At 38.7% G+C, this 17,741-nt stretch overlaps 1 protein-coding gene across 2 annotated transcripts in view; it reads left to right on the top strand.

The window, feature by feature from the left end:
- casz1 (castor zinc finger 1) overlaps positions 1-17,741 on the top strand; it is a 179,935-nt gene that overhangs the window by 27,075 nt on the left and 135,119 nt on the right. For both annotated transcript variants that reach the window (XM_083919746.1, XM_083919747.1), the window contains one exon: positions 10,677-10,762. The gene's annotated coding sequence lies outside the window, so the exon portion shown is untranslated. The remainder of the gene's footprint in view (positions 1-10,676; positions 10,763-17,741) is intronic.

Here is a 17,741-nt window from a genome sequence, read left to right on the forward strand (position 1 = left end):
GATGACACATGAGGGCATGTACACTTTGCAGTCAATATGTTTATGTCTGTTAAAGAGGCACTAAGCTGAGACCATATGCACTTTGTTTGACATTATTTCATCTCAGTTATTAAATTCTGTCAAACTGACACCACAATGCAGTGAATAAATACATTACTGCTTTTTGCCTTTTTAGGGGTATTTTTATCTTCTTCAGTTACACAGATATTGTGATGCATCATAGATAATTGTCTTGAACTGTATTGAGTATCGCACAATTGTATTCTATTGTATCGTGTTTCCATCGTTACTGTGAACGTATCATGATAGTATCGTATCATGAGTTACTTTGTGATTCTCACATCTAGTTACTGCTAACTTCACACTCACCGTCACACAGACTCTCCGTATTCATTCTGACTCTGTTAGCCGTCGCTGTGACGTTAATCATCGTGTCGTTATCTGCCCAGGATCCCGAGACTTTTGGCCAACTTGCCTAACAACCTTTCTGGGGGAAACCCTGAGATCCTTTCATTTCAAATTCACGGCACACAATATCTGCTGTTGGTATGTTAAATTACAAAAACAACCTAGGCAAAAATATTGGTCTAACCCTTCTTTCAGTTGTATTTAAGACACCTGAAGATTAGTCCTCATAGAACACATTTTTCATTCATTAAACATTACTGTATGGCAGAGAGGTGGAGTAAGAGCTCAAAGATTTGAATGATATGTTTTTAAACAGACATCTATTTTATTGTTTTAGATAATTTACAAGGTAAACTGCTTTGAAATCTGACTTTGGTAGTTCATTAAGTTGCCACATAATGACAATCAAGAAATGACAAATCTGGTGTAGGCTGCAACGTGTAGTTAATAGAAAATGTTTTAGATGTGACAGCACTTTATAAAAGAATGCCATGACTGCTAGCTGCTCTTCAGTGTTCAGACTGCAGGCACTTAGTGCACCAGGTGTTTTGCCCAAGATTTTTCCACAAGACAAATGGAAAAGTGCCATATCCTTTAAACATCCCATTAATATGTCTTACAAGACTCACTGCAACTGAGCACCAAAAGCTCAATTTTATTACAGTTTCTTGTCTTTGTCAGGCATAGCTTCCAGTTTACGTTTTCAGGTAATTATAGAGCCGTGCACACTAGAGTGGCACAAATTAGCACTTTGGGGGAAGAATCAGTTGGCTGGATGCCCATCATTGCCTGTATGGCCTGGACATGATAAACACACAAGCACAAATGCCTGTTAAAGGCACCCAAAGTGTGCGTCAACATTTTAATAGAGAATGTGTCTTGGCTCTGCATGTCTTTGATTTAAGACTGAATCATAAACGTAACATATCTTTTAGCATTGTTGTAGTTGTTGGACAGTTCTTTCTTTTAAACTAAGACAGTTCTGTACCATTATCTCGTCTAATTTTATATCGAAAGTTGGGTAATACTGCGCGTTAATGAAAGGTGAACACTGAAGAGTGATTTGTAAAAACAGGCCATGTGAGACAGGACTGAGCAGAGAAATGATGAGCTCAAAACATAGTGTCAAATGATGTTCTGATCTCAACCCTTTAAGTTAAGTATCCTTTCAAATAGGTTTTATTGCTTAGTATTAAATGGCTAGGTTAAAAAAACATTATTACAGTAAACAATTAATTTAGAGGACATCTTATGAGTCAGTGTTGAGTCTTTAGACGTTGCCACAGTCAAAGGGCTTGATTTGTGAGGTACCATGCGAAGTTTGATGTGGTCTGAAGAGTTTTTCTATCATGGATGCCATGAAAGAGAATTCAGCTGTACTGTGTGATCTGACAGCGGAAGCTCATCGTAGGAAGCAGGACAGAGAGCAGCGATTCCTCCTTATTACATTTGGAATTTCCTCCCAGCTGATTGAAGTATCAGCATATTGCTAGCATATTGCTGCCATATTCCCTTCCACAAGAGCCCACAGTTTTAATAATTTGCAGAATGAAGGGGGCAGATGAGAGGTTATCAAAGTCACTTGTATACGGTTAATCTCTGAAGCACTGCCATTCACTACATTTCCTAGAACAAAAAAGAATTCATAGTTTTTTACTAATAAGCAGTATTGAAAGTGGACAACTACAGACAGTCTGCGTTAATGTACGCTGGTTACCTGGTGTGTACAGTATGTACTGTACTGTATGTATACACTGATCAATACGTGCCAAGAAATACTATATGTACTACGTTTACAGTATGATCATGTGGAGGAAAAATAACAATAAGTAATCTCTTGTCATTTAGCTGTTCTATACAAAGTTAATGTAATCCTCTAATGTTTAGTGTAACGCATCAATCATGCAAAAATCTATTGTTGCATTAGCCTTGAAAGAACAATAATAATAAAAATGCTATAATGGTTTTAGCTTCCTTTCCATAAATCATCCTTGGAGGGTGGGGAGGGGGCATCTTAACTTGCCACTTCAGCTCATCTGAGCAGTTGAAGGGATGCTAAATACTGATATGATATTGAACAATAACTGGAGCTGCAGTTGGTCACTTTCAGCCTGAAGTGCTTTGAAATACTGCGTGACAAAGTCAGTTGCTGCTTCTAACAGAAGTTGACCCAGCACCTTTTACACTGGCATAAAGCAGTTTTCTGTTCAATAGCCACTCAGCAATGAACTGTAAATCAACAGTAAATGCATAAAAACAGTGCATAAAGGAAGATTTATTGTAACGCCACAAATCCTTTTACACAAATATTAAAATAAGACCCAAATCAACCGGAACATCATTTAACAGGTCATGCTCATGTCATTTTTGAGCTGGGCTGCGTTCGCTGACAGGCTGTCTGAATTTACATCGATATTAACATTTGATTAATAACACAGCTCTCACTCACAAGAAGGGTTATGTTCTAAGTGTATATGTCTGTGATGTATGAAGTGCAAATAGAATCAACACATGATTGGAGCACGATTTTCTTTCCAATGGTTAAACAACACATTAGGATACATATTTGAATGTAAAAGTACAACAGTTACGCAAATCTCAGATTCAATAATGTGTCATTATACAAACAGACATGTAGGCAAACAGATACATAAAGAAAGGATTGCTGAAGAGCACAGCTTTCAGGTTTGATAAGTGGAAGTGTATTTCTACCGTGTGGTTTCAACCTGGGACCTTTACAAGTGCTTGTCAGAGTAGAGCTCCGAGTACTGCCTAAAGAGGCTTTTGGATTTCACAGAGAATACACTCTTCCCAGGAAGTGGGAGGGGGAGATAATTCTCCAAAAGAGGTAGAAAAAAAAGAAAACTAGAGAATTAATAAACCTTTTTAGTTGGCATAATCATTCATTTTGAACCTAAACTGAACAGAGCAACAAAACAAATCATTTTTGGGAAAAGAATACATGTATTTTAATGCCCTCAAGCAAAACTAATTAAAGACGACACCTCATTTACATAAATAAGCATTATAATTTGCATGCAAGCACAAGGGAATAGACTCAGAAAAGAAAGCAATATTTTGCAGTCTGCTAATTTCATTTTATTCAGGATTTAAGCCTAATAAAGATTCATTTTGGAGAGGAAAGGAAAATAATCAAAGGGGAAATTTGAACTATCTCCAAAGATGCAGCAGCCTTCTATTGAAAGGGCTCTTTCCGAGTCACCAGATGACTCCTAATCTGGAGTGGCACTTCCTGGCCCAGCTCCAACACCAACTCCTTGAAAGGTAAAAAAAAAAATTAGAGCCCAATTTATTAGTATGCAGTTCTGGCATCGGGTAGAGAATTAATGGCGGTGACTGATAATGACTGTAATCGTGGCACAAATGGGGTGTTGAAATAGCAAACAACGGGCACAAGGCATGTAATGGGGATTTTATTAATTACCCGAGGTCCTTAGCATGAGCAGTCTCCAGGATTTACTGTGGCCATGCCAGCCGGTCGAGCAAGGGTCGGCCAGTCTAATCTGGCAATGAAAGGGTCACTACAGAGGCTGCAGTGTGGGCAAAAGGGTGCCACTATTGTGGAATACCACTTCACTTTCTTTTAAACAGCTTTATATGAGAGTTACTGGTATTAAAAACGAAGAGAGAGGGGTTGTATTCATTTGACTTGTGTATTGGGGTTTGGATTATATCAAACATTATAGTTATGTGAACAGAATTTTTCAGTGGATTGTTACAAAGAGCTGGACTAAAGCAAAAAGAGGCAAATTTGTTCATTGATTGTCACATTTAAAAAAAAGATCAAAAGACCAGAAACAGTTCAGATATTTTACTCTTTCTTTTTGCTTTAGTTATATAGTTAATGCAGTCACCTACAATGAAATAAGCTCCCCCCATCTCTTTGTTGGCTATTAGAAAAAGAAATCAACATATGGTAGCACTGTCAGGTAGGATAGCCCATTCACACATCAACTCATCAACAAGAGAGGATTGATTAAAAGTCCTTTTTATTACTCACTGCATCCTTAATGGACGCTAGACTTTCAAAATGGAAGAAACAATTAGAGTTTTACTGCTTTGTGGGCACTACTGATTTATATAAATCACTGCACGGGTGTAAATTTTCCAATAAAAGACTGAACCACTCCTAGCATACATAATCAACATGTCCACACTTGGTATACACTCCAGACTTGCACAATCTCTTTAAATTGGTAGAACTCAACAGTTACACCAATTCAAGCAACCAATCAACAGATTGGGTGTGCTTGATAGCATTTCTAAACTGTTTTTATATGCTTCACCCCCACTACTAATCATACCCAGTGCTTTCAGCCCAAAAGATTACTCCCCAAGGCAAACAAACACGGGCTCTGACTTCTTATCTTATCATCTTCAGTGAAATTGGAGTTTGGTGTAGTACATTTAGAGCAGGTAATATGAAGTTGTATGAATGTCGTCAGTTGTGTTTCCATTCAGTTCTCAGGCTAATTTTAGACAATCTTTTTAAAATGTCCCTGAAAAGAAATGTGAATTAGTCATGTTTCCATCAGCTGGTTTGGAGTGCATAAACTAGGCTACAGCGTAGTTTCCTCATAAATTGGCGCTATATGCTACGTATGGCTGTAATCCTCCAGTAAAGTTTGCTAACCGGAAACAAAACTAGGCACCACCAAACCTGTCTATGAGAGAAAAATGGAGAGGGGTCTACAGAAATTTGGTTTAATGGGGCAATTTTTTATTTTTTTTTTCATGACAGTTGGCCATGTTTCATGCTGGGAAATCATTATAGGAATATCGCTGTCATAATGACACCAAATGGTACGCATATACTATGATATGATTTTGGCTATAAGGATGCTTTAAATGCAGGCAAACAGACAAATTTAAGCATAATAAAGTGAATTTAGTTGTCCTGGGAAATGGGTGACTGGGCTCCACTGAAACATGAAGTAGGTGGAGCCATGCACAAGACACAATATAAAAATGCCACTCCCTGTTAAATAGTCAATAACCTATGTTTAAAATAGCATTTTAAAGCTGGCTGGGTACCTACATGCAATTAAAGTGATACTCCACCTAAAATCTATCTTTGGAGTATCAAATAACCACTCTCTGTGGGCTTGAAAGGTCACTTTAAAAAAGTTAGCAGTTTTTATCCTCATTGAGAATGCGGCAGTGGTCAGCCTGTAATTATATCAGTGACAACATATCCTCAACAGTTTTCCAAGAAGAAAGACATCTATAAAAACATCCATAAAACTAAAAACCAATGCTTCACTAAGTCTACTCGTCTGTCCATCCGTACACTCAGTATGGAATGGACAGTGTTAAGATGTAAGATATTTATCCTTTTACCTTAGAAAGTGTTACCATTGCAATCCACTTTTCAAGCTTTCTTTCTTCACAAAGAAGCTGTAAATTTTGTGAAAAGTAGTGTAAGACAAAATCTACCACTATAAAGCAATTCACACAAATACAATCTGGGGGTATGGAGTGAGATTACTAGACCTCTGTACAGCTCTTCAGCACTGCCTGAGGATAGCGGCTCAAGGCTACATGAGTCGCTACTAGCATAACACAGTCTCAGACTGAACTGTCAGTGATTGAGCTGCATTGTGAGTAATGTAGGTATCAGTTTTTGACAAGGAAGATGAATGTGGAATTAAAAAAAAGATGATCCCTGTGGTTGTGATGTATCAATTTAGATCCCCCTTTAGATCCTAAGTCCATCGTTAGTTCAAAAATGTTATAAAAGTGAAATGCTAAATTGGAAGTGTGGGACCCCTTTACAGAGACTTTCTTTCAAAGGTCAACAGGTGACGCCACAGTTGGTGCAGTCTAAATGTAAACTAATACATGGAACTAATAGAGATACAATTTGACTTGATCTGAACTAAATGCACTTAGAGTATATAAAGAAAAGGTCTGCCAAGGTTCTTCTTATTCTCTCAGATCTCAGACACACACACACACACACACACACACACACACACACACACACACACACACACACACACACACACACTGAAACTAGTCAGCTGGGTTTTATTTCAGTGAGTAAAACCAAGAGTTTCAAGTTGGCTGGAAGGTTTAAAAATCAGTGATAAAATGGTTGAATAAAAGACATGCGTGTTCTTCGAAGAAACCTACATATTCAACATTCTTAATACTTATATGATTTGTGATTTATGTCGGCATTCAGTGAATAGGAATCTGTACATCTGTCTATTCTTCTGTCAGTGAGGACAAAAAGAACCATCTATAAAAAGTAAGGTGGGCCAGCTGCATTTTGCATTTATAGGCATGATGAACCTGGATGCCTTTTTGCTAAAGTCACATTGCGTGACAAAGGTGTGTGTATATTGCACAGTATATTTATCTTATACCTGTGCCCAAGGGCAAACGTTCGTAACATTACCTCAGAATACCTCCCCATTCAGGTTCAGATTTTTTCTTTTTTTGTCATGCACATACTTTACACCATGTGCATTTTGGCTTAGTGCTCAAAACCTCAAGGGTTGTTCTTTTTGGGTTGACTCAAGCACAGTTTTCAGAAATGATTCTCCTTCCTCCTTGCTCCTAGCTTATAACTTATTGCACCAATTAACAACAATGGAAAACTTTCCACTCTTTGTAAATACCTTGCGTAAGTTTAAGTAAAGGAATTGATTTTTATGAAACATGTTTTTAACAAATGTTAATGAAACATCACCTGATTAAACAGCTTCACAGCCACTGAACAGTTAACGTTTCAGCTCCTGCGTTTGCTGTTTTATCACCAAAATCAAAATATGCACTTTTTCAGTACCTTCCCTCATTCACATGTTCTGACAAGGCTTTCAATAGCTGCTTGGCTCTAGGTTGTGTTTATAGTATTACTGTGTACTTTAGTGCGCCTTATTTTATTTAAACATTGTTTTTTAAGGGGATTGTGGAGAAATGTCACCTTGTAAAAACAACTGTTAAACTTACAGGGAAATGGAATACACTTTACTGATTAGCAAATAAAAAAGTCTGTTAGTCTTGTAAATATTAATATTTTCTAATTACAGTAAGAGACATGTTTAGAACTAGAATCGTGACTGTATTAAATATTGGTTTGAGCTTTTGGATGTCATTTTCCCACTAAACAACCTGATGAATATATCCTGTTAAATGCTTTGTAGCGATGCCTACTCATTTGTGCTTTCCTGTCCCAGAAAGTCCTCACTGTAATGGAAAATACCAGAAAGTGCATACCCCATTTCCTTGTGAAATACCCATCTTCCTGAAGCTTTTTCTTAGAGTGTTTTTTCATTTTACCTCAAGTACCTGTTCCATGGGTGTGTGCATGTTTTTTCATGAGGTCATGTGTGAAAAATGTATTGAAAAACAGTCATGCCATAACAAATCAAAACCTGTTTTTGCACAATGATCTAGACATTTTAAAAATATCAGCCCCATCTTAAAACACCCATTGGATGTTCCTTTATGGTTTTGTTTGTTTTTTTTGTTTCTCTTCTTGCCCTGCCTCTGAGGTGAGAGGGAGAGATTTTGAAACTTAAGTTGGCAGCATTCTTTGGGAGTGACACACACACACACACACACACACACACACACACACACACACACACACACACACACACACACACACACACACACACACACACACACACACACACACACACACACACACACACACACACACACACACACACAGACGTATCACCTTATTGCTGACTTTTTCTGCACAAAGAGCTGAACCGGATGTTTAGGTTCTGATATGAAAACCGATTGAATGTATAGCAAGACAAGTGTAAGCATAGCCGTTTATATTGAATAAACAAATGATAACTTTTGTTAAAAATAACAGTTTTTTTTCTTGGTGCCAGGCAGTCATTGCTGTTGTATCTGTGCTGCACCTTTCAGACATATGTTTTCACTTAGCCAACAGAATATCCAATATCTATTGTTTATCTTGAGAGTGTGCAACTACTAGCAGTATCCACCCAGCTCTTCTGTTTAATACAGAGTGCTAAACTTAGTTGCTCCTTCTGGTATTGTAAAATCACATCTCCTGGCAGATATTTTATTCCTGGAACAGAACAATGTAAAACCACTGTTTTTTTAAAAGAATACACTGCAGTAGTATTGTGTTATGTCAATCTGAAATAGGCTATTGCTGGAACCCGCTGTGAACAAGTTCCATGCTCCTCGGAAGCAGCAGTCCCGCGTTGAGGAGGAGATCCCTCTGTGTTCCAGAGGTGTCTCAGACAGGCGTGTTGCCTCACCTGGTCCTATGTTTACCTCAGATGGTAGGATTAGGAAGCAGCCATGTGGAAGATATGACTCTAATCCATCATGCATTTACTTGGCACTCAAGGGTACTCTGCAACACTTCCGCTCTCCTAAAGGTACAGCAACGCCCTTAAGGAATGTGAGAAATATCAACAGCATTTTGAGACTCTCTGAGTGTGATACAGCAATATTTTGACAACCATGAAGGGGGCAGGAGGGAGAAGGAGTGTTTGATAATAGCAGTAATCAAACAGTTAGACCAATATAGATCAATGCATCAGGTCAATAACCGGACCAGTGTTTTTCAAGTATTCTTTGTTACACACAGGCTCTGTCTCTGTCTCTCTTGGTCTCACTGTTGCAGTTTGTAACTGTGTGTGTGTGTGTGTGTGTGTGTGTGTGTGTGTGCGCGTGTGTGGACAAACATGTCTTAGCATAGTTTTTTTACCGCTTATGTTATGCACACAAATAGGAATTATTCCCCAAAAGAGTTTTCTACTTGTTTAACACATTTTCAGATTAAAAAACATGTTAAAAAATACATTTAAAAAAAATTCACACTGCTGAAGCCTGACGGGGAGTCATCTTAGGCCCGGCGGGAAACCCTGACTGAATTCTGGAGTTGTGCCTCTGCCAGACATACTCACGTAATATTATTTCCTTTTATAACTTAAAAAAACAAAAAACAAATCTATAGAAGCACATAAGTAGTGCTTTAAGTATGGGTAGGTATCGGTATTTCAACTACAACTACTATTTGTAGGGTTTTGCTCGCAGCCAAGTGCAAGCAATTATTTAATGCAATGTGTGATTAGCTCACTACCGCAGCAGCTACAACCCATTCAGTCTGTGGTGTGGTGAAATTCAAAGTGCCATATTTGACAAAGTTGGCAGTTCAGTGTGCTGAAATGCTTCCATTCACATGGCGGGTATCGAATGAATTAGAAAAAAGTGTTAAATTAGGTACTCCATTGGTATCACTACAAGAGCACTGGTACCTTTTAACGATAGTCCTTTGTTTATCCATTGAAAAGTACATATATGAGTTCATATTTTTTTTGTTGCTTTGTTCTATTGACTAACTATTGAATAGAGACCCATATCTTGTCACAAGGAAGACTTGCCTCCGCAGGTACATCATTTTTACTATATTTGTGCAACTCGGCCCTTTATGAAGTCAACAAGTTGAACAAATGGAGCAGTTTGATCTTGGACAATTAAAAGTTATTTTAATGAAAGATGCACCTCAACTACTAGGTATATAATGAAGGCAATTCTTAAGAAGCCCGACTATTGTCCTATCATAACTTTGATAACAGATTAAGTTACACACAGGGCAAAAGACATCGTCAAATCCATAAATTATTATGCATATAATTTACATTATCATTATTTTATCACCACGTAGGAGACTGCTCCTGTGAGAGTTAACGGCTTCGTTTTGTGTGTTTTTGGTCAGCGAACTCGCCCTTGATATTGTAATCACATCACCACCTCCATCACAAACGGTGGAAAGCAAAAGTCTTTTTTATCCAATGTGCTGATAATTAAGCCGTTCTAATTAGTGACCTAATTGGAAATGTAATTAGCAATAGTAATAATTATTGCATTTAATACCTTTTCTCTTTAGTTATCAGGCACATTCAAACTAGTAATTAGCAATCATGAGAATTCCATACTTTTGTCCTAATTCATTTTTGTCACCAATTATTTCTATAGTATTTTACTTCATTAACTCAGTACCACAATCATTTAGATTTTTCAATAAACATACAAACACTAGAGTAGAAACTCTGAGGAGTTTTCTTTTTCATAATAAGGAAGGTGCCTTGTTTCAGCTTTTTGTTGACGACTTGTCGAACAGCAACATGAAGTCATCATCATTTTCAACATAAAAAATGTTCTCACAAGATCAAGGGACTTAAATCTATCATTTCAAAGAAATTACATGTGATGGTAAACTGCTGTTTAATGTTTATCTACAGAAATCAGATGGCAGTAGAGTAAGCATTGGGCAGAGGCGATAACTCCTCAGTGGATTCGGCTTCAGCACAGATTGTTCAACAGGAAGGTGAGTCTTAAACTTATATTGGTGGGTCATCACCCACTATTTGCTGTAAATTTAATAGCATATGTGTATTCAGTAGGTTAGACTGATGAGAAAAGCATAAATTGGGGCTGGATTGTTTTGCCATCATCGAGAAGTCAAACTAAGTAATTTGTAATTCAGTTGTATTAAAAGGCATTTATTTGGTTGTTGAAACAGTTCTAAAAACAATTTCCATCAGTAGGAAACAAATTATTGTATCATTGACTTTCACAAAACACAAAATACGGCTTGTAATGTGCACTATTGGTGTCTCTGCTCCATGTTGAAGTCGCACCTCTGTTTCAAGGAACAACTTAATTGTCTCAAACATGCACACAAGCAGCACGCACGAGTCATGATACCCCAAGGCCTAGATTAATTAAGCTATGAAAACCCACGAGCAGAGAGCATTCAGCAGGTGCCTGTTTGCCTTGGTATGGGACTTGTTTTTGGCAGTGGTGCAGTGGCTCATTATAAATCTATAATTAAGTTACAATTTTATTTGCTTTTTTTAGCATACTGTCATAGGGGATCAACATGGCTTGAACTCTGATTCTGTTAAATGCACTCTTGGCTATATTGCTATTGTATCTTTTATTCTTCCTCAGGAATTATACTTGAGGGTGAGGGTGATACTGACAGGATAACAACTCACTGGTTGCTTCCTACAGGTGTCCTTGTTTTCAACTTGCTCTTGAGGCGCAGCTTGTAATTCTTGAAAATCTCTTGATTTGTTCTTAATCCAAAGCAAGCTGATTTGCACACACACCCCCACCCCAGCCTCTGTATCTCAGCATAAAAACAAACACTGCACACTCCTGCTGGCTGAAGGGATGGTCTTCAGAACCCCCACAGTTCAGCTCATCCCACGGTGGGGTGTGTTGGCAGTGCTAAGTGAATGCGATGAAGCGGTTCTCTCAGGGCAACGTCTGTTATTTTAAGTCACCTGCCAGCAAAGAGGGAGGGTGAGATGCGCTGCAGGGGCCTGAAGGATGAGCAGGGCTGTGGGAGAGAATCCCCCTGCCTGCAGGGTGGTCAGACTGAATGAGAGTCACCACCACAGTGGTAATGTGTGCCAAGAGCTTGTTCAAGCTAACAATGTGGCCTGTGTAGGGGCAGGCCGGGAAGGAAATTGAGGTTAACAACATTGTTACATATTAAACAGGGCTCGTCTGTGTGCACAGGAAGTGGAATGGTTAATCCTTAGTCAAGCATGTTGTTTAGTAATGAAATCTGTAAGAAACTGTATTTAATCAAAATAGTTGGTTCTTTCTGGATATGCTTTTCTAAGGAACTAAGGATCAGAAAAACAATAAAGTTATAGTGAGGTAATATTCACTGTGGAAAGCTGCAGTATAGTGAGTTTTTCGTTTTAATAATTTGAATTAGTGTTTCTTTATGAAACAATTGGCATGTCTTAAAAACTAGATTTTAGAACAGTTGCAGACAAACGCTCACATTTCAAGTACTGTTACCTCTGAGGTTTTTTTTTATTCAAAAATCAAAACAGTGAAGTTAAATCTGAATTTAACAGTACATCCACAAACTTTCTTGAAGTGAAGTGACCAGTCGGCAGGTGTAAAGAGTATAAGTGTTTTTACAGGTGCTAACTGTACATTGCATTACATCAGTACAGGTCTCAGCACCGGTTTTCACAGCTCAGGCCTTACTAGTGAATCTCACCGCTTTCCTTTACTCTTTCCCCCACTGTGCTTGGCCCAGGGGAGAGAAGCCTTCTACGTGTTGTAATAAGGGTAGCTGATATAATGAAGGTCATTGTAATCAGAGCTAATGTGCCAAGGAGTCAAGACACTGTAGCTTTATTTGCCAGCAAGGCCCGGCATTTGGTACCCATGGGGATCAGGCTGATAGTGTTATCTTTGCTAACCTGACTCTAATACAGGCCTTGCTCCGCTGTTTGTGTCAGTGTCGGAGCTGAACTTTTCCCAGTGATCCCTTCCATGTGTGGATGGGCATGGATTGGGCTCCACTCCGCTCCATCCTGGTTAAATCCCATCCCAAGGTGTTTGGCTTCTCTCAGTTCACATACTGTATTTAAAGAGCTGTGATTCTTCTCTCAGACTGTCTGACTTGGAAAACAGACTGGGCTCACATAGACTTCGATTGAATGTACTTGACATAGAAACATTACATTGGCGTCTGCTGAGGACTGGCTCGTAAGAGATGACCTCTAAATCTAATCCTGTCCCTCAGGATATGCAAATGTCCTCCGCTCAAATTTGATTTGTTTTTGTCGGTTCAGGACACTGCAGTTTGTTTACAACTGTTATCTACCACAGTGTAAAAAACGGATGGTGCACATACCTACCTCTACTTTATAAAACATTTTACAACCTTGCTCACCAGACTGTTTTGATATTCAGGCCTTGTATAAATTTGCCTTAAACTTTGGCATTGAAATTCTTTTTTCTTTGCTAATCATTCTGCATGAGAAAATAAATGATACAGTGAGGCTTTGCTATCAAACCTAAATAAGACTGGTGAAATGATCCAACTACAGTAGTGAATCATTTTTTGTAATTAATATATTAAGCTCTTGTTGAAGTTATTTGTAAAATTGGTTGATAGAATATTTACACATGTTAGAATATTCAGAGGGCTATTGTCAAAACTTGTCCAAGACAGTTGTGAAACCAGTTGAAGAACAATTTTATTTAAGAGAACTGGAAATCAGATGTCTGATGACTCATTTGTGACTGTGTATTTATCATAAAATCAGAAATAAAACATATCTAACAGGGATCCTTGGCAGAATTTGAAGGTTGATAACCATTTCTCTTATATTTTGTACTTGCCATTTTAATGTGCCTTTTTTCCTATTCATCTGAGCACCTTCAGAAAAGAAAAAGGCTATCCATATCTAACCCAATGCAAGTCCCCTGGTCCCGTCATTCAAACTTCCAAGCTTCTCTTTGTGGCTTCCTAGAGGACCACGGTGAAATGATCTCTTTTGTTTCGCATCATTAGTTCCATCTGTTGTGCGAGCAGGCCTGTCTGTTCCGGAGCATGGCATGGTGATGGTCGCCAGGGGCGATTGGAGACGCTACCGTCCCGTTGGCTTGTGGCTCGACCTCCGCCACCACCATTGCCTCATCCGTGATCCCCATGACACGTTCACACTCACTTGACTGTTACTTATTTATTCATACATCTGGGGAAAATAGAATTGCATGTGTGCATGAAATACAGTTAATTCAGTTGCTTTTTGATAGAAGGAGTTTTACGGTGTGATGTTATGTTTAACCTTATACAGCATCATTGATTTGATACTCTGTAGTTGAAGAGCAGTTAATAAAGTTGTGATAGTAAAGCAATTTATACTTCGTAACACATTTTAATCTCTGAAGTGAAGTGTGCAGCAGTTCAATACAAATCACACTACTTGTCAAATTCACATTGTATGTCCACTCTGTGTCGAAAACAGGCTTTAATCGGTTAGATTTGTTTGCTTATTTTCTTGCAGTTGGTAGTAAATGATGCAGCATCAGATGTAGCATTTTCTCTCAACAAGGAAATATTTAATTCATGATTTACATGAATGATAAATCTTCAGAAAGTCTTAGTGCTGATGGGCATACACAATTTAACATCTGTCTTCCTTAGAATAATTAATCGCATACCAGAACACTTGGGACCCAGTGTTGGATTTTTCCTCTCACTTTACTTAATCTAATTACTTCTTTAAAAGCAAAACATTCTTTAAAGAAGACTCGAATGATAAACATACCAGCCATACGCTCCGCTAAAGAGAATTCTAGGAAATATGCAGACAGATCTTGTTCTTTAAAAGACCGCTTTTTAGTTTCATCACATTGAAGCCATGCAAACCCCACCATACCTAAGACGGGGAAATGTGGCCTTAAGTTCTAATTATAAATTGCAATTCCCAAATGAATATTTCCATAATGTCTCCTGAGTGAATTGCTCTGGCCTTATCACCATAGTGTGAATGTACAGCACAAGGGCATCTGTGTGCATGTCAATGCGGAGATCACCAGATCATTTTCATTGAAGACGGAGCCATCAAAGGTCATAGCCATCCAAATGACCTAACCTTGCAATGTAACACCTGGGTGTAAAAGTGGACTCAGCCTATCTACTGGGATGGGTGTAATGTACCTCTAATGTATAAAGTGCGGAAATAAAATAAGAGTTATAGGTTTGTGGAGGAGGATCAGTGTGGGCTAGAGAATACTGTAACTCTATAGGGTGAAATAGCTGTGTTGCTATCACCCGAGGTGACAGGCTATTGCCAAAGTGCTGTATTTGTTGGAACCATTATGAAATAAAGTCTGCTAAAAAGGGCAATATTCAGTTTGAATTGATTCTTGGAAAACTCCAGAAGTGAATATGCTTTCATTTTGATAGTATTACTATGGATGAAGTGTGTTGTGTCAGTTTCACCTCACCATTACTTTGCTCCATTAAGGCAAAACTGACTGACTTTATTTTTGCTCAGTCTATTTTCTGTGATAAAATGAAAATTGGAGAGCTTTATTAAGTCTGAGTGACACCTAAAGCTGAAAGCCAACAGGAAAATAAGTCATGTGGGATCTAGTTTCAGTTCATTTTTGCTCAATTCCCATCTCCTGATCAAATACTGCACTTTTCAGTAGGGGCCTAATGGGAGTGTCAAGTTCACAAAGGCCCTCTCTCTTCCTCTGACTCCATTACCTGATAACAGCACTGGTTTTGACACTTATTTGCACAGTGCAGTGAAGCTATGTGGTGTGCACATTTGTAGGAGGTTTTAATTGAAGCTTTATTGAGGCAATTGTTATTCATTTCTACAAATATTCCCTGCCCATGTGTCCAAGTTGCTATGGTCACTAACCCATCTCATTTTCTTCCCTGTACTCTGACTATTTGAACTGTTATTTTTAGTGAAGCTTTCAAATACTGCTCCTCTTTAAGCCAAACAAACATGACCACTGATGTCTTGGGTTCAGGGCCTTTCAAACAACCTTTCAATAAAACAAGCTCAGCTGTGAGACATACAGGATCTCTCATGCTGGGCTGCCCCGCTGAAAATACCCTCCCTCCTGTTTCAAAGCCATCAGCTTTTGATTCCCCTAGGAGAGCCAGCATTATCCTGCAGGGTTTATTTAAACTTGTTGGGAAGGTCTTGCTTTTTTCATGCAGTAGGTTATGTGACATTTAGGAGAACCTCAATACATATGAAACTGATTTTACTGTATTTGGCGTATCGATCGTAGGCACCAATTTCCCGAGGCACGGAAATAGTGGCAGATATTTTTGATATGGTCTGCATGGTGCTGTGCAGGCCACACCTGCAGCTCATCTGTCTGTGGCATAAGCATAGGATGATGGATGCTGTGGTGCCTGGGAGGCCTGCTGTGTTTGCCAGACTTTTGCGAGTGACAGGAGACAAGTAACGAAAGAGAAAGACAAATGAGGAGAGATTACAAAGGCATCATTTACAGCTTGATATGTCCCTGACTTGTTTTTGTTGACCTTTTCCCTTTTCTCTCTCTTATCTTTCTACAGTATAAGATATGTCACTTAAATAAATGTCATTTGACCATCTCTGGTTACAGTGTCAAACACTGACATGTGGTATTTTGATATAATTCATTCATTTATGTGAATAGTGAAACCCTTCTAGCTGTTATATTGTTATGGTGTATAGAGTACTGAATATTTCACTTGCAGTGCCCCCTTTTTTTCTTCTTAACTGCCTCTTAAATCGTCAAACTGGTCAGTCTCAGTGTGTTACTTTCTCTAACATGTAGAGAGGACAACACTGCTTTGACTGAGACATTACTAGACCATTAAACCGCCCCCCACCCCCACACACACACCGCCACTCTTAAGCACTTTCGTTTCTGTATAAATGCATCGGAATTACTTTCAGAGGGGGTGGTGCAAAAAGACCACTGGAAAGGCTACTTATTTTCTTAATGATGTCTCGTCCTTTTAAAAGTCGTCATCTTCATCCACAAATGGATGAGTACGACAGAGGAGCACCCCAGGGACTGAGGTCATCCCAACCTCCTTGTCCCAGCACAGGAAGTTACTTTCTGTGAAATGAGGCTGGACAGTTCGCATTAAAAGTTGAATTTGTTGACACAGGGTGGGGGCAGTGCAATGTCACATACCACATGGTAATTATTGTGGGGGTGGATAAGTTGGCAGGTATTTGTGATTAGTTTGCTGCCCACTAATAGTCGTGGCAGGAGGAATACTGTACACAATATTTATGTCTCTGAATAAGTGTATTGCATTGTCAAAGCGTAATCCTTAACTGACCAGACCAGAAGAAATCTTCTTCGTCAATGGCTATGTTGATTGTTTTCATATATCAAAACTTGGCACTTTTCATCAACTTGTTAGAAATACTGTGTCTTCGAATTGAACATTGTGAAAGAAGTAAGGAATTTTGCTCATGGGAGTGGACAAAAAGACATCCATCCATTGGTAAGCTAGGGCATTAAGCTATCAACAGCCATCTATTATGGTTTGTGTCATGGTTGCGCAAATTTATTCAGAGATTTTGGAATAACACTGGAATTTTAAGATACAGTATGTACTGCTAAAGCTGGGGGAGCAAGTCACTTAATACTGTTTTGATGAATAGTGCTGGAACAGTGGTAAAACATACCACTGTAGAATTACAATATGATGCATTTTTTCTTTTCAATCCCAACACCTTTGGGCTTCCTACAAGCAGACATCATGCGGGTGAGGTGTAGTCAGTGATATACATGACACGTGTCTCTAAGGACCCACTGATTTGTATAATATCCTTCAGACAAGGTCATAGCAGTGCCTACGTCTTTGAAGATAGAGGAAAGAGAACATGTTCCCCCTTCATTGTGCCTGTGGAATAGAACAAACGTAAGATCACAGTGTCGAGGGGCTTCCACTCTTCAAAGTTGATATGAATCAGACATGAAACGATTTTGATAAAGTGATAGTT

The sequence above is a fragment of the Echiichthys vipera genome, assembly GCF_963691815.1.
Source record: "Echiichthys vipera genome assembly, chromosome: 9".
NCBI classification, from domain to species: domain Eukaryota; kingdom Metazoa; phylum Chordata; class Actinopteri; order Perciformes; family Trachinidae; genus Echiichthys; species Echiichthys vipera.